The sequence below is a fragment of the Hyaena hyaena genome, unplaced genomic scaffold, assembly GCF_003009895.1.
Source record: "Hyaena hyaena isolate Hyena2069 unplaced genomic scaffold, ASM300989v1 scaffold_85, whole genome shotgun sequence".
Taxonomy (NCBI): Eukaryota; Metazoa; Chordata; class Mammalia; order Carnivora; family Hyaenidae; genus Hyaena; species Hyaena hyaena.
The window spans coordinates 2,933,513-2,960,413 of record NW_024080717.1 but is presented as its reverse complement, the minus strand read 5'-3'; the positions used below and the strand labels follow the sequence as shown (position 1 = coordinate 2,960,413).

The 26,901-nt window shown below is 52.4% G+C and overlaps 1 protein-coding gene across 1 annotated transcript in view; it reads left to right on the top strand.

The window, feature by feature from the left end:
- The first annotated feature begins 1,005 nt into the window (after nt 1-1,005).
- WWC3 (WWC family member 3) overlaps nt 1,006-26,901 on the top strand; it is a 113,965-nt gene continuing 88,069 nt past the window's right edge. The window contains exon 1 of the mRNA XM_039234249.1: nt 1,006-1,157. The gene's annotated coding sequence lies outside the window, so the exon portion shown is untranslated. The remainder of the gene's footprint in view (nt 1,158-26,901) is intronic.

The following is a 26,901-nucleotide window of genomic DNA, read 5'->3' as shown; positions in this document are numbered from 1 at the left end:
GGGGAGGCCCCCAGACTTCCAGGTCCCGGGAGTGGGTAAAGTGAGGTGACCGCCCTCTCCGCCGGGAATTGTGTGGGCCCCGGGAGTCAGCCCCGGGGCGGGCCGCGCCTGCAGCTCGGGCGGGGTGCCGTCCTCCCGGCCCTCTTTCCTCTCCGCGGTGGCCCGGGGACGGGCGGACGCGGCGGCGCCCATCCTGGCCCCCGCGCCGTTTCCCGGCGAGGCCGGAGGAGGGAGGCGATGGAGTGGGAGGAGGGAGGAGCGCGCGGGGCCGGAGGGGAAGGAGAAGGAGGAGCGGCGGCTGAGGGGAGAAGGAGCCTCCGGCGGGGGAGCCGGGGCAGCAGCAGCAGGCGGGGGCGGGGGCCCGGGGGTAGAGGAGCCGGGAGCCGACGAGCCCCGGGAGAGCTCGGGGGCGGAGCGGCGGAGGGAGACAGGAGGGCTGGCGGCCAGCGTAGGCGGGGCCGCCGAAGGGGACCGGGCGGAGGGGGCGGAGCAGAGGGCGGGGCGGGACCTACGCACGCCCCGCCCCCCTCCCGACCGGGCCGCGCGGAGGAACGAAGATGGCCGGGCGCGCCGCGGGAACCGAGGGGCCGCCGGCAGCAGTGGCGGCGGTGGCGGCGGCGGCGGCTCCGGGGCTGTGACTCCGCGCGCGGCGGCGATCCGAGCGATCCGGGCGGGCGGGCGGACGGCAGCGCGCAGGGCCAAGAGGGCAGCGGGCGGGCGCCGGTGCGCGGGCGCCGGGCGGAGGATGCACCGGGTGCGGCGGGCGGCTCCCCGCGGCCGCCCCCGCGCCCCGGGCGCCGGGCCTTAGTGCTGGCTGAGGAGGCGGCGCGCGCGGGGCGGCCGGGCGGCGGCGGCGGGGCCCGTGCCGTCATGCCGTGGCTGAGCGGCGGCCGGCGGCGGCGGCGGGGAGAGCCGCGGGAGGCTCCGCGGGAGCCGCCGCCGCCCGCGCAGCCCGCTCGGGAGCCGCCGCCGCCCGCGCCCCCTGCCGCGGCACCCGCGCCCTCCGCGCCGTCCGCGCCGCCGCCGCCGCCGCGGGCCCGGGAGAGCGCCGAGCTGCCGCTGCCCGCCGGCTGGGAGGAGGCGCGCGACTACGACGGCCGCGTCTTCTACATCGACCACAACACGCGCCAGACGTCGTGGATCGACCCCCGCGACCGGTAAGGGCGGGGGCGCCGGCCGGGGCCGGGGCCGGGATCCGGGCGCTCCATCCCCTGGGCTCGGGGAGGGGATCGAGGACGCCGGGAGGCCTCGGGATCTGGGCGAAGAGCGCGCGTCTTCGGGAGGTCGCGGGGGGGGGGGGGTCGTCCGGGCCCTCCGCGCCCCCACCCTGGGGCTTTGGACGAGGATCGCGGCGCCCCCTCTCCCGGCCTCGAGCCCCCGGAGTGCGGAGCCCCGGCCTCGGGGCCAACACAGTGACTTGGTTCCCTCACGTCACCCGCTGACCGGCGCCTGGAAGCTGGGCGCCTGGAATTTCCTCTCCCCGGGCTGACGGATGGCCCTCTTTTCCTTTTTCCGCCGCGGCCTCGCCCATCCCTGCCGGGCCTCCGCGGCCCACCGCCCCGGGCCCCGCGGTGGCCAGATGAGCTGTCATCTTGGAGCCGAAACGTGCGCTCCAGCTTCGTGGTGTGGGTTCCTCGCCTGGCGGGCTCGGCGTACTTTCCATCCAGAAGCTGGTGCCAGACGGGCCACTTCAGGGATTCCCGACCTTTTGCAGTTGGGAGAGCCCGCTCCCAAACTATGCTAGTTGCTCTTTAGCGCCCTAAAAATTGAGTCAGAATTCTGATGGAAAGAGCCTTGTCGACTGCAGGCAGGATGGAATATGATCAGACCCATATGCTTTTGGAGTAAAGGAAAAACAAGAGCTGAATTTCGGGTTTCCTTTTTGTGCAAGATGTGAACAGGGCACCCGGTTGTCTTCTGATTCATGTAAAGAAATCCCGTGGAGTAAAAAAGGGATTTTTCTGCAAGCACTACCATATTGCATTTAATTAAGTTCATGTAAAGACGCTTTTCCTTAACTCTCTGATTGCCGGTTTCAATGGCTCCGGTGCTTTTGGAGAGATGCAGTGTGTGTGTGTGTGTGTGTGTGTGTGTGTGTGGTGTAATTGGGAATTGTGTAGAAACCGAATATTTCTAGTGGTTACTTGATATCTTTGATATCTTGTCCTCTCCGGAGCGGCTTCTCTCCCCGCTGGGCCTGGGTGCCAGAGACGCAATAGTGCTGGCTTCCCAGTGATTTTGAGACCTCAGAAGGCTCAGTGCGGTCACGTTGGGCCTGCCTCCTCCTTACCTGCACAGGAAAGGCAGCGCTGCACAGCACTGGCGTTTGAAAATAAACTTTGGAGGAGGGAGGCTGCCGAATTATTGTTTGAAGGTCTCTCTCTGGGTTCAGATAGGGAAACACAAAGCAAAAGGATCGTGCTTCCCGAACATTCTCCCTGAACACAGCAAACTTCTGGACCCAGAAACTTAGATAAATCCTACCACGGTTTTATGGGTTAAAAAGATGCTTGGTTATTTTGAAAATCAGGTGAGATCATATAATAATTTTAACCAAAGGCTAGAGCCACAGCTGTTTGATCCAGCCTTGGATGGTTCTGGAATTGGTAGAACTGCTTGGAATGTAACGCCCTTTTGTGCCGTATGTCTGTTAAAAACCCAAACAACTGGAAAATGAACCAATTAAAAATACTGTTTGGCGTAGAAAAGGCTAAGGCTTATTTTATGAGGGTAATATAAAACAGTCATGGTTACGTCAGAGCGGGGATTCAAGATGAAGAAAATAAATGTGAAACTTTCCATTTTAATGGCATGACCCAGGGCATAGGTGCGCAGACCCAGTGGAGGTCCGCTTGTCGAATCTTCCTTTCTGTGCGCTCCACACACACTTCCTCTGTTCTTCTTTCCAGAAGTCCGTTGGCGTTAACTGAATGACATTTTCACCCTTTTCAGACGTCGCTTATGTTATAGGTTTTTTTTTAAAAGCCCCCGTTTCTAGTGCTACAAGTGTCGATTGAGTGAACAAAAGTGCGTATTTTACATTTTTTGCAAAGTAAAAACATGTGTATATTTTATGAGACATTGTTTTTAGAGTGAGGGAAATTCAGCAGGGGACAGCTTGCACTTCAGCTCCCATAATACCTTGCCCGAAATATGTATGGAATGTTCCGCAAGCCACAAACATTTAAGTGGAGTCTACCGAAGGGTGTAAATGGTGTGTGGTGTAATGGCCATTCTTTTTCCTCTTTCAAAACAGAACCCTGCCGATTTTTATGGGTGACCGACTATCCTTTAAAGTTGTAATCGATTTTTAGCGTATGGAAAAGACGGTTTGTCGGAGCACATTTTCTCCATGTGCATCTGACAGTTGAAATCCTTTTTGAGTTGTATTTGAGTCACACGACTGGAAGACGCTGTTCAAGGACTTTTTCCGAACAGCTTCCAAATAGACAGCTGACAGGGTGGCAGATACACGAATAAGTTTTTAAAGACAGTGAAATTATGAAGGAAATGCGCGAGTGTAGTAGGTTAGGTGAAAATTGTTGCCGGCTTAAAACATGATTTCATGTACAATTTAGTAAAAGCCATAATAGCATGAACTATGCTGCTGTGAGCAAAGGCACCCGAGGACCGAGGGTTGTAAATAATCTCTTCTTGGGTTTTAGAGTAATTCCGTTCACGGTCGTGTTTAACAACATTGGATATTGCCATGGCTCAGGGTGTGTTGGTGAATTACTATAGCTATAATTTCTTTTTTCGAGTCACAACCAAGAAGTTGCAAGTCCACGTAGACAGCCTTTACAGATGTGGCTACAGATGTATAAAAAAAGTCAGTATTTCCAAAATGCAGTTTTTTTAGTTTGATTTTGAACCCCCCCCCCCCCCCCCCCCGCACCTTAGGTTTAAAAAATCACCATCTCTGCAAATCAGTCCTGTGTGTATAATTTCCATAGTTTCGTCTAACAAAGGATTTTATCCTTTAACAAAAGATTTTATGTTAAAAAATATACAGCGAATTCATCATTTCTATGGCTGGTAGTTCCCGTGGATGAGCCTTGTGTGGTTTACATTAGTTGCACGTATGCATTCTCTGTATATTAACTCAGAGTTCAGTGACCGCTCTATAAAAAGGTATTTGCTGTTCAGGCAGAAAATATGGGAAGAACATTTTTGCCTCCTTTCGAAAAATTGAGTGCTTTTGACAGCTGTGTATACGTGTGCTTCCCGTGGGGTTGCGTTGATATCATCCTGTAGACGGGCCGAGCGATTGAAACTGCATGCTCTGTTTCTTGTAGCTCAATTGAGATTGTACGACACTGGAATGCCAACCTCGGGCAGCATTGGAATGGTGGACCACATCACATTTGGGGTCAAACAGACTGTAAATAATCCCAAGGATGGTGGAAGACCCCGATGATATCATGACATAAGCTTTTAGGGACCCGTGTGTTCATGAGTTGGGATTTGATCTGTTCCAGTTGGAGAAATCCTGTGGTGTATTCAGATTCCTTTGAACAGGCTAGTGCTTTATGGAGAAAACAGTCCATGGTTTGGGAACTTGCCAGGTCCGGAGCCCCATATAACACAGCCAGGTGACATCATCGGCACCTTCGTAGAACCTTTATTTGGTATTAATTAATAGGAGGCTTACTGTATTGACTCCGCAGAATCAGTTTCTGGATTATATGAACTTTCTGATAAATCAGGAATGATTTCTCCATTTTTCTGTTTTCTTTTTTTTAAAGAGTAGGTCCTGCTTGCATGGACATGGGGGGTGTCTTTTAAGGCCATAAGGGGTGGGCTCCTGGAGGGAATCTTTGTCCATTTAGACTATCAACAGTCATTTCTTGGTCTATTCTTGGCTTCATATCTTTTTTTTTCTTTCCTTCCCTTTTTTTTTTTTTTTTTATAAAAGAAAAGTGAATGGAAAAGTCATTTCTGAAAATAGATCCCGGATGTTTGGAACTCTCTAAGTTTCCTCTTCTCCCTTTTCACTCTGATTCTGGAAGTGGAAATAACGTGTTTCGCCTTCTGTGGTCGGTTCTACTTCAGGAGCCTATGGGGCAAGTGACATGTTAAAAGTCACCTGGCGGGCCTGGTGAGTTTCTTCCAGTCCAGGCCCCTTCGCTATCTATCGTTGGTTGCCTTTCCAATACATTCAGTAAAATTAAGCAGGGCTAAATGCTCCTGAATTCAGTTATTCCCATTTAAATCCAGTAAAATGTAGAAGAATTTACAGAGATTCTTGGCACCCCATGTTCTGGGAAGGTGGATGGAGACCCAGGTTTCCTGGGAGATGGGAGACAGACCTACAAAATGAAGACAGGGGTCACCGGGCACCATTATCAGGTGGCGATGGCTTCTGAGGAAAGGACGGAGGGCTCATTGGAGCCTGCGGGGTCTTTATCTTCTTCCATTGATTTCCTAGGTTGAGGGTGTCTCGTGCGCTTTCTCGGAGCTGGGGAAGAAAGGGAGGCATGTGAGGACAGTGCTGGAGACAGGAAGTGCTGCATGTTCAGAATAAATGAGGTCAGTTTAACTGACCCAGAGTCTTTGTGTGAGGGGGGTAAGACTTGGGTAACAGCACACAGAGCTTAGAACCCTCAGCCTTGGGGATGGAAGAGCCAGGGCGTCTTGTGCAGGTTCCTCATTTCCGCACTGGAAGGCCACAGCTGTGGCAGATGGGCGGACAGGAAGTTGAGCTGGGTCTTCTGCCCTGGAACCAGCTCTCTTCTGGGATGCCACTCAGCTGCCCAAAGCCCAGCCACTTGTAAGCATCCTACCTCTGTGTTCGTTCGTTCATTCATTCATTCATACATGCGTGCATTCGATAACTGTGGCACAGCCTGTCCGTCTCGGGTGCTCTTCCAAGCTTCGACACTCCAGTGGCGAGCACCCGCAGACGGTCCCGCCTCCACGGGCCTCACACACCTCACCATGCTGTGCCTGCCTCTTGGTTTCTCCCCCCTGGGATCCCTCGGGTCTGTGATTATGGTGGACAGAGGCGGAGTGCTTACCTTGTGCCAAGCGCTCTAGGTATTTGGATGCTTTCACTGAAAGCCCCCAACGGCCGCACAGAGTGTAGGTGGGCAGGTGATGAAGCAGGACGGGGAGATTGACTTCGTGACCTCACTGCCCACAGCCAGAGAGGGGCAGCGTCTGTCCGACTCCAGAGTTGAGCCCAGGTCTCCTACCTGGACTTGACCCTCCCTTGGCTAGGTAGCAGTGTCCCTGGCTCTGTGTCATACCCCCCAGTTATTTTTATCTTGCGTTCATTGTTGTTTGGTATGTTGCCCCCTCTCCCCCACCCCGTGGTAGGTAGATTAAAGGCTCCCTCAAAGATGTCCGTGTCCCAGTCTCTAAAACCTGTTAATAAGTTACCGTCCATGACAAATGACATCTGTAGGTAGGATTAAGTTAAGAATCTTGGGATGAGGTGATTGTTCGGATTATCTGGGTGGGCCCCATGTAATCACGGTCCTTCTAAGAGGGAAGCAAGCGGGTTGTTTTCCCATTGAGAATGGAAGCATCTGGTCAGCTTGGTGGCTTTGGTAGTAACCAGGATAGCCGACACTCCTTGCGTGCTTAGGGGGTACCATGCTCGTTCGCTTTTTACACCCGATTTCTCCCTGGCTCCTCCCAGCAGCTAGGAGTCCTCGTCTCCTTTTAGAATAAGAGTGTGGAGTCTCACCTTAGGCGCCCAAGGCATCTGATGAGCTGGCCAAACACACGTGCGGCGGTGGGTAGGGTGGATTTCCAAGAGAAGAGGCCAGTCGGAAGCTCTTGGGAGTCTTCATGGCTGGTGAAGGCCTGGGTTAGAGATCGGGAGCAGTAGGGCTAGAAAAGGCAGCGATTCTATGAGAGAAATTGTGCTGGAGACCAGAGGGGCACAGGAGTGAGCAATTTAGTATCTGGTGGAATTGGGAGCACTAGACGGACTTGGTGAGGGCGTCTTGAAAGGCTGCTTCTGGAGCTGCAGAATCTCCACTGTTTACTGTCTGGTGGGCCCTCTTTTTATTTCTTTAAAGGGGTAAGGAAGTGAGAGGGAAGGAGAAAGGGAGCCGGCGAGGCCAGTCCCTAGGCAGATAGCCCTGCGCTCGGGTGGCTGAGTCATCGAGCCAGGCGGGAGGTCTTCTGGTGGCCCTTCCGTGCCAGCCTCGGCACCACCGGGAGATTGAGTGCTGCCAGGGTGGGCACGGCACTGCCACGGTGCGTGGAGCTCAGTCAGGACACCGGAGAGCCACCGCAGGAGATGGACCCCTTCTGCCCGTGGAGCCCTGTGCCACGTGAAGGGGCCCGTCTGCAGTGTGGGGGAGGTCTGGAGGGTAGGACCCGCTGGATTTTGCCCTGAAAATTCTCCCCGCTTAACAAAAATTGAGATAAGATTTACATACCCTAAAACGTACTGTTTTAAAGCACACTGTGTAGTTAGTGGTTTCTAGTATATTCACAAGGTTGTACCGTCATCACCACTAATTCCAGAACGTTTCCTTCACCCCAAAAAGAAACCCTGTGCCCATTACCCAAAGTCACTCTCCACTGCCCCCATCCCCTGGCAATGGCTAATCGGCTCTCTGTCCCTGTAGATGTGCCTGTTCTGGACATTTCGTCTACGTGGAGTCACATGCTCTGTGGCCTCCTGGGTCTGGCTTATTTTGCTCAGCACGACCTCTTCGGGGTTTATCCATCCGCATTGCAGCGTGGATTGGTGCTTCCTTCCTTTTTTTTTTTTTTTTTTTAATTTTATTTTTGAGCCAGAGAGAGACAGAGTATGAGTGGGGGCGGGTCAGAGAGAGAGGGAGACACAGAATCCGAAACAGCCTCCAGGCTCTGAGCCGTCGGCACAGAGCCCGAAGCGGGGCTCGAACCCACGGACCGCGAGATCATGACCTGAGCTGAAGTCGGCCGCTTAACCGACTGAGCCACCCAGGCGCCCGCTTCCTTCCTTTTCATTGCCAAGTGCGGCCCCACCGTGTGGCTAGGGCACGGCGTGGAGGCCGCCCTGACGGGCCTTCCTTGTCCAGGTGTCCCTGCAGAATATAGGAAGTGGCCGTGGCTTTAATTCCACCCTGCCAGCTGCAGCTGTGGTACTCACAGAAAAACGCCCCTTCCTGTGTTTACAACGTCAGAATGTAAACATGACCGTGTGTATTCCCCGAAAACCCGAGGCCTGGGCTGGCGGTGATCAGCTGTTGTCTGTTCTCATTTGCCCGCTGCTTGTCGTGGCTCCTCCCAGCGCTGTCCACGGTCGAACCGGCCGGGACGGGGGTCTTCCGTGTCCCGGCGCCCGCTGCCCGTGGTGCCCAGGGAGCCCCGTGTTCTAGGCTTGAGTGTTCCTCCCTAACGTGAGCCTTGCGTAGATTGCTCTCTCTGAAGATGACGTCACAGCTCCATGCAGCGTTACGACGTTGGGCTTAGGTGCGGGTTTTCAGTTCCGTCGCTGCTCTTGGAATTTCGGAATTTTAACAAATCGCTCTTTGTCGCATGCTGTTTGGGAACTGCTCACCTGGGCTCTTGGGAAAATGTTCTCTCGCCCTTTTTCCCCAGGTCTCCGTTAATCCTGGGAAGTGTCTATGATCTTGCGACGGACGGGCGAGCTCAGGCAAAGCCTGTGAGCGTTTGGAATGGGGGAGTTTGGCCCAGGATGGCTGGCGGTGGACCTTGCCTGGCAGGTCAGGGTCAGGGCCGCAGTCATTCCCGCCTGGCCGGCTGGGCCCCGATGTACCAGGTGGGGCCTGGCACTCAAAGCCCAGTGCAGGGGGAGGGGAGCATCTGCAGCTGCACACCTTTGTTGCACCCTCCCTCCATTCTCTCTCTCTTGTCCGGAAATGCCCCGCCTGCGTGCTGGCCCACTTCCCAGAGAAGAGGGGGGCGAGGCTGTCCTGACGGTGGGCCCGTCTGCAGCCCGTGGGACGTGTTTGTGAGGTCTGATGCACTTCATATGACTGATCAGCTGAGGGATGCAGCAAACAGCGGGGACGGCAGTAAAAATCCGTTGTTGGGCATCACAGCAACGCGCGCCCCTTGCTTGGCGCTGTGCGTGAAACTGGCTGCGGCTGTTCAAATGCTGAGGCCCACAGGGACCGAGGGTGTGCCTTCTGTTCCACAGGGACCACTGAAGCAGTCTTGCCATCCGAGAGCGAGACTGTGTGTGCACACGCAGAGCCTGTGAACGTCCCCACCTGCCCCTTCCCAGAGGAAGCGCCCATAACGGCTTGCCGTGTGCCCTTCCAAGCCCTTCTCTGCGACTTGCCTAAATACACGTACATGAACCTGGACTTTTGTCTGGGGGTTTTACATACACGGGATCATGCTATTGACTTGCCCCTGTGGCTTGACGCTGTCGTTGAATAATACGTCCGGGTGCTCTTGCCACCATTGGAATATACAGATCTGCTGCCATCCGTTTTTAAAAAATTTTTTTAACGTTTTATTTATTTCTGAGAGACAGATAGAGACAGCATGAGCAGGGGAGGGTCAGAGAGAGAGGGAGATACAGAATCCGAAACAGGCTCCAGGCTCTGAGCTAGCTGGCAGCACAGAGCCTGACGCGGGGCTCAAAACCACGAACCGTGAGATCATGACCTGAGCTGAAGTCGGACGCCTAACTGCCTGAGCACCCAGGCACCCCATGCCACCATCGTTTTAAACGATGTTTCATTGAGGCACATTTCATAACAGAATGACTCATTTTCAGGCGAGCACCTCTGCGGCGTTCAGTACAGTCGCCGTGTTGTGTGGCCACCCCTGCTGTCCAGTTCCCAAACCTTCACTTCACCCCAGAAGGAAACCCTGTCCCCACGAAGCAGCTGCTGCCCATTCCCTCCCACCCCCTCCGGCCCCTGGCCACCCCTGGGGCTGCTTTCGGTCCCTCTGGCTTTGCCATTTCTGGACACTGTATCCAGATGGACTCCTCTGCACCACAGGTGTCCCATTCCCCGGGCAGGACATAAGGGACCCTCCCCGAGGGGCTCTTAATGGTCGGCCCCAGCCCTGGGGGCCATTTCCCCATTAACCACCCCCTCAGGCCAAGGAAGGGTGAGGGGGAAGGGCCCTCAGGGATATTAAGGTGGCAGTGGTGGTGGTGGTTGTAAACAAAATGGAGAACCATAAGTAAGTGACAGGGTTTATTTCAGTTCCATAAAAATGAATGAATGAATGAATGAATGAATGAATGAATGGAATTGTACGCTATGTGGCCTTTCGTGTTGGGCTTCTTTCATCAAGTCTGATTTTTTAAAATGTTTTATTTCTTTCTGAGAGAGACTGCATGAGCTGGGGAGGTTCAGAGAGAGGGAGATACAGAATCCGAAGACAGCTCCAGGCTCTGAGCTAGTTGTCAGTAAAGAGCCTGGCGCGGGGCCCGAACCCACAAACCGTGAGATCATGACCTGAGCCAAAGTTGGATCCTTAATTGACTGAGCCACCCAGGCGTCCCCAGCCTGATGTTTGTGAGGTTCGTCCCATTGTAGGGATCTGGTTTTCTGCTTTTGGTTTAATATGGGGACATGGCCTCACGTGATCCTAACTGAGGGCAGCTGTGTGAACTGTGCCCGTGGGAGCGGCCAGCACACTCTAAGAAAAGTCAATTGGTGGGGCACCTGGGTGGCTTAGTCGGTTAAGCGTCCGACTTTCGCTTAGGTCATGATCTCGCGGTTTGTGGGTTCGAGCCCCGCGTCGGGCTCTGTGCTGACTGCCAGCTCAGAGCCTGGAGCCTGTTTCGGAGTCTGTGACTCCTTCTCTCTCTGGCCCTCTCCTGCTCACGCTGTCTCTCTTTCTCTCTCCTAGAAATAAATAAAACATTAAAAAAAAAATTAAAAAAAAAAAAAGAAGACAGGATTAATTCAGGTAACCATTGGTCAGGGGGCCTGTGGGCAGTGGCACAGGATAAGACCTGAAAGCCTCAGTGGGAAGTCTAACCTGAGAAAAGGGGCTTGGAATCCTAAGAGACAGTGGGGGCCCCTCCATAGAAACTTCTTTGGAAAAGGATGTTGTAGGGACACCTGGGTGACTCAGTCTGTTAAGCATCTGACTTCGGCTCAGGTCACCATCTCACTGTGAGTTCGAGCCCCGCGTCAGGCTCTGATGACCGCTCAGAGCCTGGAGCCTGCTTCGGATTCTGTGTCTGCTTCTCCCTCTCTCTCTGCCCTTCCCCAGCTCACACTGTCTCTCTCTCTCTCAAAAATAAATAAACATATAAAAACCAAAAAGGACATTGTATCTCATAAGACGACCTGCAGACTTAGATTAGATCATTTAAATAAGATGCGAATTAAGACTGTGTAAGAAGGTAGAAAAATAACCACAGTTAAAAAGATTTTCATTAAAGATAGATTTTTGATTCTGGGTTTCTACCATGCAGCTCTGTGATTATCGTTATCAGTACTGTGTCATATGCTCAGATTGCTAAGAGAGTAGATCTTAAATGTTGTCACCACAAAAAGGGAATGGTAATTGTGTAACAGGATGGAGGTGTTAGCTAACGCTATGGTGATAATCATATTGCAATAATAAGCCTATCAAACTGTCGTATTGTCTACCTTAAACTTTCACTATGTCAGTTATATCTCGGTAGAGCTGGGAAAAACATAGTAAGTAAAAAGCTCTGGTTTAAAGGTACGAAAAGTTTTTAGTTCCTGGGAGAATGTGAGTAATGGGCTCATTCTTTTGTGTTCCTGGGTAAATGGACCCCACCCCCACCCCAGTACTTTATGAACTGAAGTGGGTTTTAAAGGCCCGTTAAGAGTATCGTGCGGGTGCACATACGTGCCTGCTCGGAACACGCAGATGGAGAGAAGAAACCAGCCGTTCTCTGCCCCTCCACACCCCCTTCACAGACCTGGAGGGGCAGAAAAGACCCCCCCGGGGCCAGTGTTACAGGGAGGACCCTTCACTAACCTGTTCCTCTTCAGAGCAAACCGAGAGGCAGGCAGCCCCGAACCACCCTGGGCTTCCGGGCAGCACAGCACGCAAAGGAAACGGGCCTGATCACACTTATCTAGCATTCTTAGAGTCGGAGCGTGGAGACGAGAACGCGTTAGTGGTTGCCGAGGGCTAGCGATGGGGGCAGGGTGGGTGTGGCCATAAAAGTGGCTCCAGGGAGGCACGCGGGGGCAGTTGTGGTTATGGAAGCTACACATGGGATAGAGTGGCACAGGGCTAGTGTGCAGCGCGGACGGCCACTCGCGTACACGCAGGCGTGCGCGTGAGCGCCGAGTAAGCCATGTAGGCCGTGCGGTGTCTGTCACCTGGTGTGTGGCGTTGTGCTGTAGTCATGCGGGCTGTGACATGGGGGGACCTGGCTGGAGGAGCCTCCGTTCCACGGAAGGGGCAACTTTCTGTGAATCTATTGATTATTTCAAAAGAAAAAGAAAAAGAAAAGGAGAATGAAGGGACCCAGCAGTTACAGTTTTTTTAAAGAAAATTTAAACCATCTCCTTTCCTTAAACTCACTTATTTAGATTTTACTCTTCTTTTCTACATAGTACCTACCGTGTAGTGGGTGCTCAGTAAATGTTTGTTGAATGTAATTATGCATGTAGAAACAGGTTTTTTTTTTTTAATGTTTATTTGTTTTGAGAGACACAGAGAGACAGAGAGAGAGAGACAGACAGACAGACAGACATGGGGGGGAGGGGCAGAGAGAGAGGGAGAGAGAGAACCCCAAGCAGGCTCCGCACTGTCAGAGCAGAGCCTGACGTGGGGCTCGATTTCACGAACAGTGAGATCATGACCTGAGCCGAGATCAAGAGTCGGACCCTCAACCGACTGAGCCCCCCCAGGTGCCCCTGTAGAAACAGGTTGGACTTACTTGTGTATTTCCGTGTTTCACTTAGTTTTTCTCAAATATTCTAGAATTCTCAAGAGCAGTTGTCTTTGCCAGTGGTCAGAGGCCCCGTTTTGGGGGAGTGGCCCCCCTTGCCTTGACTCGGGGGATGTGGCCCTCTCAGCAGCTCCTGGTGAGGTCCCGCTTGCTCAGGGCTGGCGGGTCCCCACCGGGAGTGGCTTTGCCCCTGCCGGGCCATTTGGCAATGTCTGGAGACATTTTTGATCATCACAGCTGGGGATGGGGATGGGGTGCGACTGGCATTTAGGAGGTAGAGACCAGGGAAGCTGCCGGATGTCCCCCGGTGCATAGGACAGCCCCCAGCACGGCGAGGGATTATTTGGCCCCGAACAGCAGCAGCGTCCGAGGTGCTCTGAGCCTGGCGCAGGGCAGCTGGGCCCGCACTTGGCCGAGGCCGGAGCACGTGGCCCAGAGCTGGGCCGTGAGCACGGGGTGGGTGCGAGACAGCCAGAGCCAAGGACAAGGCTCCCTGTTCCTGAGGACCTGCGTGGGAGCAACTCCTCCTTCTGCTAATTGGTGACCGTCTCCACCTACATCCGGAGCCGGGCGGTTCTGTGGCAGCTGCGGAAGCCGGGAGGGAGCTGGCCGAGAAGCTGGGGGTGGCAGGGGGAAAAGGCTGCACCCTTGGGAAGGCGGGTGGTGGCTGAGTTAAGAAGGTTCTAGAGCTACCTGCCCTCAGCACCTTTTCTTACGTGAAATGTGAAGTAACAGTGTCTGCTCACCCCCAAAGCTGGTTGAACTGGGGTTTCTGGCGTTTGCAGCCAGCAGAGCCGTCCTCACTCGTGTGTTTCTATCTTGTGGCGTCTGCACTTTCATCACTGACGTTCTCACTGGGGGTGCGACCGCCACTGAGCGGCTGGGCCTCAGTTATTCAACAGCCCTCTGTTTTTGACCATTTAGATTGTCCCTTGACATTTATGATTATAGAAGTACTGTAATTATAGTGCTGCTTATGTGTTTTTTCCCATGTTTGCTTTAGGCGATAGCCAGAGGCGTGGGATGAATGCAGACCAGTGGGTGGCTGGTTGGTTTTAATACACCTCTGTTTTGGAATGTTTTAGAATGACAGGAAAGTTGCAGAGATAAGACAGCTTCCCCCATTGTTAATGTCTTATATCGCAGGAACGCATTTGGCAAAACTGAGAAGCCAGTTTTGATATGTTTCTATTAACCAAGCTCCAGACGTTATTTGGATCCCACCAGGTTTTCCACCAATGTCTTTTTTTCTTCTCCAGGAGTTTTTAGAACTATTAAGTTGTTGACGTTTGGAGGCCGCAAGCCGGCTGTTTGTATGTTTCTCTTATCTCTCTCTTGTGGGTGTTCGTTTTTCTTTCTTGTGCTTGACAGACCTGTTGGAAGTGCTCTGAGGCTTCTTTTCATTTCGGCTAGTGACGTCGTATGGTATCCATTGAACAGCGGAGGTTCGTGGAGAACCTTCTGTGGTTTCTCCAGCTCTTCCTCACCCTCACGCCCGCCCCAGTATTAAACTGGTGTGCGGTCACTGGGTACAGTCCTTGAGTACGGGGCGGGGAAGGGAAGGAAGGGGTCGATGAACCTCGAAGGCAAGATGTTGGGCAAAAGAAACAGACACACAGGACAACACGATGTCCCCCGGAGGCAAATCCATAGAGAGAGAAAACTTGTGGTTGCCTGTGGCCGGAGGTGGGAAAAGGCAGTGAATGCCGGTGGACACCGGCGATGTGCTGCCTCGGCGATAAGGATGTCCCAACACTGGATTATGTTTTGTACAGCTCGGCAAATTTACTAAAACTCGGCGAATCATATGCGTGAAAAGGGAGGGTCTTATGGTACGTAGATTATACCATCTATAATGGTATAATACCTCAGTGAAAAATTTAAAAAAAGCTTTTGGAAATGTCCCTGCAGGCACCAGGCACACAGAAGAAGCCATATGTTAACATTATCTGGGAGTGTTGCCGACCGTAAGGGGAGACACTGCCACGGGCAGCCTGGTGATCATCCCTGGATCAAAACTGTAGGTGGTTTTCATGAAGGCACCTGCTTCTTTCGTCCAGAGGAATTTACCTTCTAGGAAGACTCACCAGCGCTGCTTTTCTGTTTTAGAATAGTCGACGTGACATCTGATTGCGTGGCAGAGTTTGGACTGTAATGAAGTTTGTGGCTAAAGGGCCGATGGATACTTGGGCCTTTATTTATTTTTAAGATTGATTTTTTAAATGATTTTTTTCATGTTTATTTTTGAGTGAATATGTAAGCAGGGGAGGAGTGGGGGTGGGGGCAGAGGATCCGAAGTGGGCTCTGTGCCCCCAGCAGAGAGCCTGACGCAGGGCCTGAACTCACAAACCACGACATCATGACCTGAGCTGAAGCCTCGTGCTTAACCAATTGAGCCACCAAGGCACCCTGATACTTGGGCCTTTAAATGTCCGCATTCTTCTCTTTCACACATTTTTTAGAAGAACCTCTTAAAATGGTAGTCCATGTTTCTTGTTTCTTGGATATGTTAAAATGTGACATTTTCTTGATAGGTAGGGTTTGTATGGGTGACCAGGGCCATTGGTATGTCTTGGAATGTACCAGTAACCATAGGGACCGCCCAAGTGTGGTTAGCCCTCATTTTAGACATAGACGATCTTGAGTCTGACTCCTGGCTCTGCCGTTCGATGTGTGCTCTAGGGCAGTATTTGGGCTCTCTGAGCCTTAGTTTCCTTTTCCATAAAACGGGGGCACTTAGATCAATGTCTAGTACATAGTAGACACACTTTAATTGTTCTTTTGATCATAGTAAATAGTTGTTCCGTCTTGTGAGTCTTCAAAGTCTTTTTTCTTTTGCCTATCACATTTTCCTCTCTCCATCATATCACTTCCACTTCTGAGCTGCTTCCTTATTTTCCTCGTCGTTGTGTGGCCCTGGGGACCCACCAGTGTAAAGACAAGCACTCAGAGTTCAGGATAACTATTTTTCCTCTCTGCTTGAAGCTGTTCTTTGCATTCTCTTGGTTTCGTGGCTGGGTGAGTGAAGTTGCTGGAAATGAAATGTTACTAAAGAGAGGGAACAGATTGGAGCAGGGCCGTCAAACTTTCTTAGTCAAGGGCTAGAGAGAATATATCTTAGGCTTTATAGGCCATGAGGTCTCTGTCGTGAGCGCTCAACCCTACTGCTGTAGCTCAGAAGCAGCCAGAGGCTATCCCTAAATGTGGATGGGCCTGGCTGTGCTTCAATAAAACTTTATTTATAAAGACAGGAAGCAGGTTGGATTTGTCCCACAGGCCTTCCTTTGCCCATCCGAGAAACGATGTCGTGCTTGTTTGTGTACCACGTTAACAACAACTGAAGCTTCTGCACGTTTAACTTTAATTATTATTACATTCGCTTGGATACAAATCTGAGAATACCCCAAATATGTACCAAATCACTGGTTTCCAGGTTTCAGCACATCTTGTTCTGGAACTTGGTGTTTGTAGCACTCAGTGATTTTGGGGACTTTTAAAGGATTCTCATCCTATGAGAAGACCTTGTTCCATAATTGATGTTGGATACTTAATATTGGACGGATGTTAGGACTAGGAGAAGTTGATTCAAGGTCAAGGTCTTCAGCTACATCTTCTCAGCAGCCTTGTGCAATATCTACAAGACCGTTTTCATATGTGTATTAATATCTTTTGGCCATACATTTATTTATTTCTTTTCTATCTATTTACTTATTTTTTTTGAGAGAGCGCCCACAAGGTAGTGAGGGAGGGAGGGAGGGAGGGAGGGGCAGAGGGAGAGGGAGAGAGCCTTAAGCAGGCTCCGCGCTCAGTAGGGAGCCCTACACGGGTCTTCATCTCATGAAGGTGCGGTCACGAGTAACCGACTGAACCACCCAGGTGCCCCAGGCTGTATATTTAACAGGCAGACTTACTTTGGGGGATGAAATTAAGTTTACCCAAAATGCTGTGCTTTTGGGCCTTGGAAGGGGACTCCCAGAGCGCATGTCCATGCCAATGCCTCTGGAAAGTCCTTGCTCACGTGCCCAGGGTGGCAGATGGGAAAGTGGGTGGCCCGGGGTTGGAGGGAGGCAGTGAGAAACAGTTAACGTTCACTTCAACGATTAACTTCTCTTCCCAGCAGCATGTGGCCGAAGCTGTAAAAGCCAGTCCTGCCCTTAGGTTCACTGATGCCACCAAAACCAAGGCTGTCTGCTAGGGGCAGTTTCAAAACGCCCTCCAGGGGACGCGTGGCATCGTCTGGGGACGGGTTCAACGGTCGCAGTTTGTGGGGACGGGTACAGCGGGCCTATCGCACCCAGCCCTGCCCTAGAGCACCCCCATCCCCCCACAGGTCCTGGCCGCCCCGAGAGGCAGGGACGGGCCCCATTGGGGAGCATGGCTGTGGTGTTTGGATGGGCCCAAAGGGGGCCGGGCCTCTCGCCTGCGTTGTTCCTCAGCTCTGATCCCAGCGGCTCTGAGTGGTGTGGAGCAGGTGATGCGGCACGGCCCGTGTTCTCCATCCTAGTGATCAGAGCGGGTGAGCAGTATGTGTACTGAAAAAGTAGGTCTTTAGGGAAGAGTGGGGCGCCCGGGCTCTGTGCTGACAGTGCGGAGCCTGCTTGGGAGTCTCTTCCCCCGCTCGTGCTCTCTTTCTCTTTCTCTCTCTAAAAAGTAAATAAACTTAAAAAAAAAAGATTTATGTATACTTTTGGAATGCCCAGATCACGGCACAAATTCTCGTGTTTCGAAACTGAAGTTTTATCACTACTTAAGAGAAAGTGGCAGGTAGTTGCTTTCCAACGGCTGGATGGTTTGGGGTCTAGAACAGTGAGGCACAGGCCCGCGGTGGCTGGCTCTGCAGAGCCGTTTTGTCTGCCGTCCACGGACCGCTTCCCAAGGCATCGCACCCAGATCGTTCTGTGATTGATCTGGCCCCGGGTTCACCCAAGATTGTCCCCTCTTGAATCTCGGTGTTAAAAGCCAAGACATCAGAAACCAACCCATCCCTCCTCCAGGATCACGCACCTCCCGGGTGCCAGCGTGCAGATGGCACACAGACAACAATGTCGAGGATTACCCAGAATAGCTTCTTGTGCTCACACGCCCACGGTGGGAGGACGGAGCAGCCGCTCCAGGCCAGGGGCAGGGAGTCCTCTCTGAGCACCTCCCCACGCCTGGCGCCGCCTTGGAACTTCAGCCACACTTTCAACTCTGAAATATGAATTCATGTACGTCTTATCCATTATGCCATTCAAATGATCAGTTAATACTTTTCTTACGCCACGTATCCCCCAGCTCCTTTTAAAAATAGGGGGTCACCCTGAAGGTTTCTGTAAACACGGAACTGATAAGACGCACGTTTCCCTGAGTCATCACCAGCATCTTGGTTCAAAATGTGGTGCCAGCTCAGTAAATACTTGGGATCAAAGTCTGCGATTCCTTCAGATGGGCCAAATTTTACCTTGTGTGAAGTGGAGAGAACTATCCCATTCTTTCTGTCTGTTTCGGGGTGGCTGGTAGCTGCTCTTGCATTGGCTGGAGTGGCGGCCGTCGCTTTTTGCACCAGGGAAAATAACACCCTTGGCATGCTCTCGTTGTTTTTAGGGTTAGAAAACCATGTGGGTTAATCCCAGCCAGGTGGGGGAAGGGGGCAAGGGCTGAGCTGGATTCTTCCACCTTCCAGAGCTGCGAGCCTAGTTCCTGGGACACTCACCAGGCTCGTGGCATTTCAGAGACGCCTTGGGCTGCACAGGAGCTGGTCAGTGTCGCCGTGGAGCTCTTCACTGACGGCGTGACCAAAAAAAAAAAAAAAAACAAGCCTCTGAATCGTTCCTCTTCTTCCCAGCACTCTTTTTCACGTTTCACTGGTGCCTAGTTGCCTTATATCTCCACCCAGAGTGGAAGAAGGTGCTTTGGCGTCTACCAAACTACAAAAAGAAATGAACACTGGCGATTTTCTGTGAAGCCCACTGATGACATGGCGGTAGCACGGGCACATGAGTCACTGGAATTGGTTTTGTAAAGCCTTCGGCTGGTCACGTTTGCAAAGCTGGGAGGTGTAAGAAGTGGTTGGGGTTTTTTTTTTTCTTCTCACCAAAACAGTCGCCTTACGTTAAAGTTGAACATTCTTAGGGCGTCTGGGTGGCTCAGGCGGCTAAGTGCCTGACTTCGGCTCTGGTCATGATCTCGCGGTTTGTGAGTTCGAGCCCCGTGTTGGGCTCTGTGCTGACAGCTCGGAGCCTGGAGCCTGCTTCAGGCTCTATGTCTCCCTCGCTCTCTGCCCCTCCCCCACTCGTGCTCTGTCTCTCAAAAATAAATAAAAAACATAAAAAATTTTTAAAGTTGAACATTCTTGTATTAATTAGTGGGTTTCAAAGAAACTGAAGTTCTTTGTTCCTCCTATGAAAGTAAAGGTGAAACAGAAGTGTGACCTTTAGGCTGTCGTTCTCTTGGTAATTAGGTCATACACATACTAGAAAGATAGGATCAAAGAACTCTCTAACAGCAAGGAAAAGAAAGCGCAGGAGAAAGTGTCCATTGCAGTGCAGTTTGTTTATAAAGGAGCAAATGAATAATACTACGTGCAGTGGTCCCTCATGGTAACGCCCCCGCTCCGGTGGGAGTGTGCAGTAAAACAGCGTCTCACCATCTCCCATCTGTCTTCAGAAGGCGAGATCTCTGAAATGCCTACAGGAACCATCCACTGTGCACGGAAGCGGAGCAGCATGGGCTTGAAGCCACAGGCATGTTCCCGTTTCGAGGTGGCCCTTGCTCCTCAGGTGTCTTCAGGAATGTCAGACTGTGTTGCCATCGACAGTCACGTGGCCAGGTCCTTTCTACCTGAAGCTGTCTCCAGGCCCGGATGGTTGGCCAGCTCATGGTCAGAGCAGTCGACCCTCGGCTGGGCTAGCTTGGGCTGCCGCTTCTGCTTCCCCTGCCCCCTTTGGTTCTGGTCGGTTCCCCTAGGAGTCCATTAACAATGGCCCTTATTTCGTGTTCGTCATGAGCACGTCACGCTCATCGAGCTGCTTATTGAGGACACCTCTCCAGTTTGCGCTCATCTGTGCAAACTATGCTCTGGGTCCTTCCATCAGTGTGGGGGCATGGGGTTAAATGCATGCACTGTTCTGTCTGCGTTGCTCTGGAGTGCCTGGTAGCTGTGATTTTGTCACGGCTTTGTGTTTTTTAATTTTTTAATTTTTTTTGTTTATTTTTGAGACAGAGTGAGACAGAGCATGAGCAGGGGAGGGGCAGAGAGAGAGGGAGACACAGAATTTGAAGGAGGCTCCAGGCTCTGAGCCGTCAGCACAGACCCTGACGCAAGGCTCGAACCCACGAACTACGAGATCAGGACCTGAGCTGAAGTCGGACGCTCAACTGACTGAGCCACCCAGGCACCCCTGTCACGGCTTTGTATTTCTGAACGTTATGTGGATATTTATATTGTTAACAAATGCGTTGATTTTTTTTTTCAGAGAGAGGGAGGGACAGCACGTCATACTCTGTACCCATGATGAGTGTAGCATCAGCTCAAACCCTGAGGTCTTAGCCACCGACATGCTCTCATTTGTGTATTAACTTAAAGTTGCACATATACATATACAGTATCCTACCCTGGTGCTTTTCAAACCTAGATGCAAGGTTAACCTGGGGTGCTGTATATTTGTGTTTATTTGCATTTACACACACACATACACACACACACACATACACGGCCCTACCCAAGGAGTTTCTGATCAATAGGGCCTAGGAAACCCCGTTTTACCCATTTTCCTCCTATTTTTAAAGACTGGGGTAAAATTCACATAACAGGAAATTAACCACTCGCCATCCCCCCCTCCCCCCACTAACCATTTTAAATGGTTAATTCAATGGCATTTAGTCTATGCACAATGTTGTGCAACCACTATCTCTATCTAGCTCCAAGATATTTTCACCAGAAAGAAGCCCTCGTACCCATTAAGCAGTCACTCCTCATTCCTCTCCCCTCTCAGCCCCAGGCTGCTTTCTGTCTCGATTGTTTGCCGGTTCTGGACATTTCATATAAACGGAATCATAGACTCTATGGTCTTTGGCGCCTTGCGTGATGTTTTCAAATCCATCCGTGTTGTAGCGCGGATCAGGGCCTCCTGTCCTCTCCTGGCCGCCTACTGTCGCGTCACACAGAGGCACCACACTGTGTTTACCCCTTCGCTCGTCCACGGACACTTGGGTGGTTTCCACCTCCTGGCTGTGGTGGATAGAGCTGCAGTGAACACACCCCACTAGTGTCTGTCTGCACGCCTGCTTTCGGGATCGCTGGGGATGTCCCTGGGATTGGATTCGTTGGGTCATATGATAATTCTACATTTAACTTTTCAAAGAACGACCAACCATCTCCCACAGCGGCTGTGCCAGCACCACGACTGCCATGTTGTTTGGCTTCTCAGCAGGTACCGTTTCACCGGCCTGTTTCTTCTGTGCCCCGGACCAAGGGCACCTCAGCATTTGCATATAAACCCTTGAGCTGCGCACTCATTGTTTCTTTTCAGTTTCTTCTGGCGGAGAGAACACTGTTGGTGCTTGCTTGAAACATCCTTTCAGTGACCATTAATCATGTTCATGTGGAATATTGTGGTTTTCCTCTCGAAAGAAATACATTATCAGCCCGTTTTCCCTCTACCTTGTGCGCCCTCAATTACAAAGAATGGCTGAAAGCTTGGCTCAAAACTGAGAAGGTGGCGGGGCGCCTGCGCGGCTCAGTCGGTTAAGCGTCCAGCTTTTGCTCAGGTCATGATCTCATGGTCTGTGGGTTCGAGCCCCGCGTCAGGCTCTGTGCTGACAGCTCAGAGCCTGGAGCTGCTTCGGATTCTGTGTCTTCCCCTCTCTCTCTGACCCTCCCCTGCTCACGCTCTCACTCTCGCTCGCTCTCTCTCTCTCAGAAATAAATAAAACATTAAAAAAAAAAAAGACACTCCAGTGATCTAAAGAGTGCCTACAAGCTAGAGTTCCTCGTGTGCCACCACAAGTCAGTTAAGTCCAACTTGTTGGACAAATCCGGAGTCCTTGATGAGTACACTTGCATCCAGGGTGGAAACCCACTTTCTCACAGGCTCTCTCTCGTTCACGGGAATGAAGGAATATTTGTTGATGATTTCAACCCCTTTGTGACACTTGGGCAGATTAGACTTGATCTTGGAAACCAGAAACATGGAGGTTCGCAAAGGAGAAAGAAGGGTTCGAATAGCTACAAATGCTATTATATTATTGTTCTGGGGTCGCGAGAGGGGACAAAGGATTTGATGTTCTGCTGAACGTAAAAATAACGTATGTTCCTGTTGAAGGACTTCCTCCTCTGAGCTCCTGTCGCACTATGCGCCCTGCCACAGAGGGCACTTGTTATGTATTTGCTCCCAGCTGAGATGAAGTCCTGGAGGAAGCTCCCAGCATCTAGCATCTCAAATAGCTTTCCTGCAGTGACTGTTTGAACAAACGATAGCCCTTTATAGTTTTCCCACAGCCTGTCCTAGGGCGTGGGGCTACCCCCCCCACCCCAGCTCTCTCATCCTTTGCCAAGATTCTATGAGCCGGTGAGCATCATCTGTACCAAGTTTGGTGTCCGCCTCTGCTCTCCGGGTGCTCCTTGTGCATACCGTTTGCCGGGCCGTTGCCGGGAAGGACTTGCCCACTTTTGTGCCTCACCCTGGCGCCCTGATTATGGACTGCAGCGCCCACCAGGGCTGGGACCCCAACCAGGTGGCTGCACGTCAGGGGTACCCGGGAGTGGGGGGACTGTGGCCAGCTAGTGAGCCGCCCCTTCTGACAGGGATGGCCCTCATTGCCCCTGTGTGCCGGTTCTTCCACGTTCAAGAGAGTTAGAAATTCAGGCATTTGTTTTTTTTGTTTGTTTTGTTTTTTTTTTTTAATATTTTTATTTATTTCTAGGAGAGAGAGAGAGACAGCGTGAGCAAGGGAGGGTCAGAGAGAGAGGGAGTCACAGACTGAAACAGGCTCCAGGCTCTGAGCTGGCAGTCAGCACAGAGCCCGACGCAGGGCTCGAACCCACGAACCGCGAGATCATGACCTAAGCGAAAGTCGGACGCTTAACCGACTAAGCCACCCAGGCGCCCCTAGAAATTCAGGCATTTGAAACGAGATCTTCCCAAGTTGAAGTGTTGGCACCTCGATGGGGTTTTGGAAAATCACCGTGAGGGCTGGCGCTGTGGACCAGACGGGACACGTCTGTGAGCCGAGTTGGCCTCCGGGTGGCTTCGGAGGCCTGCGTGGCCCACTCTCACCTCCTGGCTTGCCTTTCTCCTGGGCACGGGGGTGGGGGGCAGTAGCCCAATGGGGGCACGGTGGTGGTGCACGTGTCCGTGCAGATCATGGGCGGAGGAGAGGAGATGGAGCTCTGTTGGATTCTGGGTCAACTCTCCCTTTAAAAAAATGATTTTTTTGTATAAACGCACCACAGTCCAGTCCAGCCTCTGCCTACAAGTACTGCTGTGCTCACATGTCTTTGGTCCTCTTTTCTTTCTGTAACCAAAGGAAGCAAACCGTGATCTTATATCAGCTGATTTTATAGCTGCTCTTTCTCCCTGATCCATAACCAAAGCCCTTCCAAATTATTCCAATGTGTTATGAAAGACTTTAAAAATCATCCCAGGTAGGGGCGCCTGGTTGGCCCAGTCTGTTAAGCTGCCGACTCTTGATATTGGCTTAGGTCAGGATCTCACAGTTTGTGGGTTTGAGCCCTGTGTCAGGCTCCCTACTGACAGCGTGGGGCCTGCTTGGGATTCTTTCTCCCTCTCTCTCTGCCCCTCCTCCTCTGTGCGCGCTCGCTCTCTCTCTCTCAAAATAAATAAAATAAAACTTAAAAGAAGTCCACAGTGCCCAAGCGAAGTCTGGCATATGGTAGGTCCTTGGTGAATAACTCTTGCATGATTGTTGGTGGGTGGTAACGTATCGGATCCGATCCTCATTGCCGGCCATTTGGCTTTGTTTCCTTTTTTCCTGTTACCGTACGCAGTGCTGTGATGCCCCTCTCTATACACTAAGCTCTTGACATATTTTAGCTAATTTTCATAGGTGGTGCTGTTGACTTCACGGGCCGGGTAATTCTCTGTTGTGGGGGCCGTCCCGTGCCTTGGAGGATGTTAGTGGCATCGCTGGCCTCTGCCCACTACGTGCCAGTAGCACCTCCCCTTCATGCTTGTGACAACCCTGAATGTCTCCAGACAGCGCCACGTGTCTCTGAGAGGCCAAATGGCTCCTGCGAGAGCCTCTGTGCTGGAGGGATTAGCCAACCAAGCAACGTATTTTAAGACTTTCAACTTAAAATGTATGCCACTAGGAAGAAATATTTCAGCAGACTCTTGTGTGCTGCCTTCCCGCAATGCCCTGTTTTACCCACTCTCCTTCCCCCGAGAGACCAGTGTGTCCCCACCGCCCTTTGACCGGAGCAGTGCCGTCTGATCCAGCGCTATGTGATGATGGAAATAGCCCACGTCGGCCCTGCCCGGTTTGGCAGCCACCAGCCACGCGTGTTGCTTGAGTACTTGAAATGCTGCAGCGACTGAAGGCTGAAGTTTTAATTTTATTTCATTTTAATTAATGTTAAATGGCTAATGGCTGCCACCGTGGACAGTGCAGGAATGCTTGACTCTGGCGCCCTGGCATAACCCACCCTTGCCCAAGGCGGCCCTGCTGAAAATCAAACCAGTAGCGGGTTTGGGGGCAACTTCTCTGTGGTTGCTGTGGGTTTACTGTTGGGTTCGGCCCCTCCTTTCGTTGCCTTCCAGCCTCTCAGTTAGGAAAGCAATCTGAAGAAGTAAAGCCTGATTGAGATATGAAGGAACTGGGTGCCCGCTGGCCCCCAGAGCCTGCCTGGAATATGTTTGCCTATAAACCTTGATGGACCTGGTTTGGGAATTCTGGCTTTCGGTTCCCCTTAACTCATACTGTCCTCCGTCTCCATTTCAAGACCTTTCCTCCCCACTGGTCTGTGTGGGGATGGATTCTTTATCTGTTCACCCCTCCCTTTTCTTCCTCCATCCATCTCTCTGTTCCTCTGTCCATCCTTCATCCATCCCTCTGTCCACTCATCCATCCCTTCAACCTTCCTCCATCCTTTTGTTCATGCTCAATCCATCCATCCATCCCTCCGTCCATCTATCCCTCCGCCCATCCATCCCTCCGTCCATCCTTCCCTCCACCCGTCCGGCTTTCCTCTCTCCCTCTCTCTCTTCATCCAAGCACAGTGCACTCCTGCTGTCAGGCCAGGGTCTGTGCGAGGTGCTGGGATGGCAAGATCCCTGTGTTCCTTGACTCGGGGGTGCACACACTAGTGGGGGCGTCTGAAGGCACCTGTCCTTCAGTGACGATTCAGAGCAGAGGGTTGGGAAAGGAGCGCCTGGGCTTGTGGTGAGGGCGCCTCTGTAGGGGAAGGGGGCTATAGATGCCTGGAGTGAGAAGGTGAGTTAAGGTCATTTCCGGGTTTGGAGCACTGGGCTGCTTTGGGGAGGATAACAAAGACCTGAGGCCCGTGTCCCTGCGGGCTCATTCTCTGCAATTGGGTTTTCGGGCATCATGTCTGGAAGCCCTTTGGTCTTGCTTTCTGGTCCTGGGAATAACTCCTTACTTTTCTCGTGTCCCCTCTGCTGTGGTGGAGCGGACCCCAGGCGCACAAAAGGAACTCGCAGTGCAGTCCTGGGAAGCGGTGGTCCAGCGACCAAGGGGCCTGGCGGGTCGCACGGGTAACGGAGCGGGCCCAGTTAACCTGACTGCGCTCTTTGCCGCCGGCGCCGAGCTCAGCTCAGGCTGAACGGGGCTCCGAGTGCTGGCGGCCTGGGCTCGAGGATGTGCGTGGACAAGTCGGATGAAACAGATGTATTTCAGAAGAAGAGCCCGTTACTTGTTCTAAGTGTGGCTTTCCGTTTTGGGGACGACCAGCTGCCGTGCTCTCGTTTGAAGCGCCCCTGGCCTGTGCCCTAGGCCGGTGCACCAGGCGGGCGCACACGGCAGCAAAGAGGAGCCCAGGGTTCAAGGGATGATTCCGTAGGCTTCCTGGTGGTGGCGTTAAAGACGGGAGGGACCCTTGGAGAGGGCCAGAGTGTGTCCTGCAGGGGACCTGACCCTAACCCAGTGTGCCCGGAGGGGCCTGCACGCACCGCCCCGCGCTGGTACTTGGCAGGCTCGGCGTGGACATGAAGGTCTTCCAGAGGCTTTAGGGTCCAGAAACTTAAGCCAGAGTGGCAGGCGCATGAGAGGAAAAGGCACCGGAGCCGGCGAGCTTGTGGCGACGTGCCTGGCTCAGGTCCAAGGAGTGTAGACTTTCCAGTGCTTGCTAGAATGCAACATATTTATTGTGCACTCTCAGGTGGGAAACGCTCACTTCTTTTTGGTTCTGAAGGATAATTTGGGGCTCACTAATTTTAAAAAATTATTGTTTATTTATTACTTTTTAAAAAAAATTTAAATATTTATTTATTTTTGAGAGCGAGAGATAGACAGCACCAGCCGGGGAGGGACAGAGAGAGGGGGAGATACAGAATCCGAAACAGGCTCCAGGCTCCCAGCTGCCAGCACAGAGCCCGACGCGGGGCTCGAATCCACAAACCACGAGACATGACCTGAGCTACAGTCCGACACTCAGCGGACTGAGCCGTGGCTCACTATGAAGCCCCCTCATGGGGCTGCTCAGGTACTGTCGGCTTGTAGTCCTGCTCTGGGACTTAAAAAAAAAATTTTTTTTTTTATAATTCTTGCAACTCAGTATTGAACAAAACAACAGATTGCCTACCGCAGTGCCTGCCGGCTTGGGGGTAGCTGCTTTTGTTACGGGACATCCTGACGACAGCCCAGTGATGCACGGACTGCCTCCGTGGTTCGCTTGGTCACGGGCCGAGTGTGGGGCCCTCTGCTAGGGATGCTGTGATAAGGGCACGGTGACACGTTCGCGCCTCTTTGGAGAATGTCAGGGGAGCCCGGCATCATGGAAACCTTTCTGCCCGTAATGAGTCGCCCCTCGGGTGGGGATGCCTTAGTGCTGATACACCCCAAAGACCGCAGACTCCGTGCCTCCCCAGCATTACTTAGAAGGGAAGGCAGCAGGGCGGTGG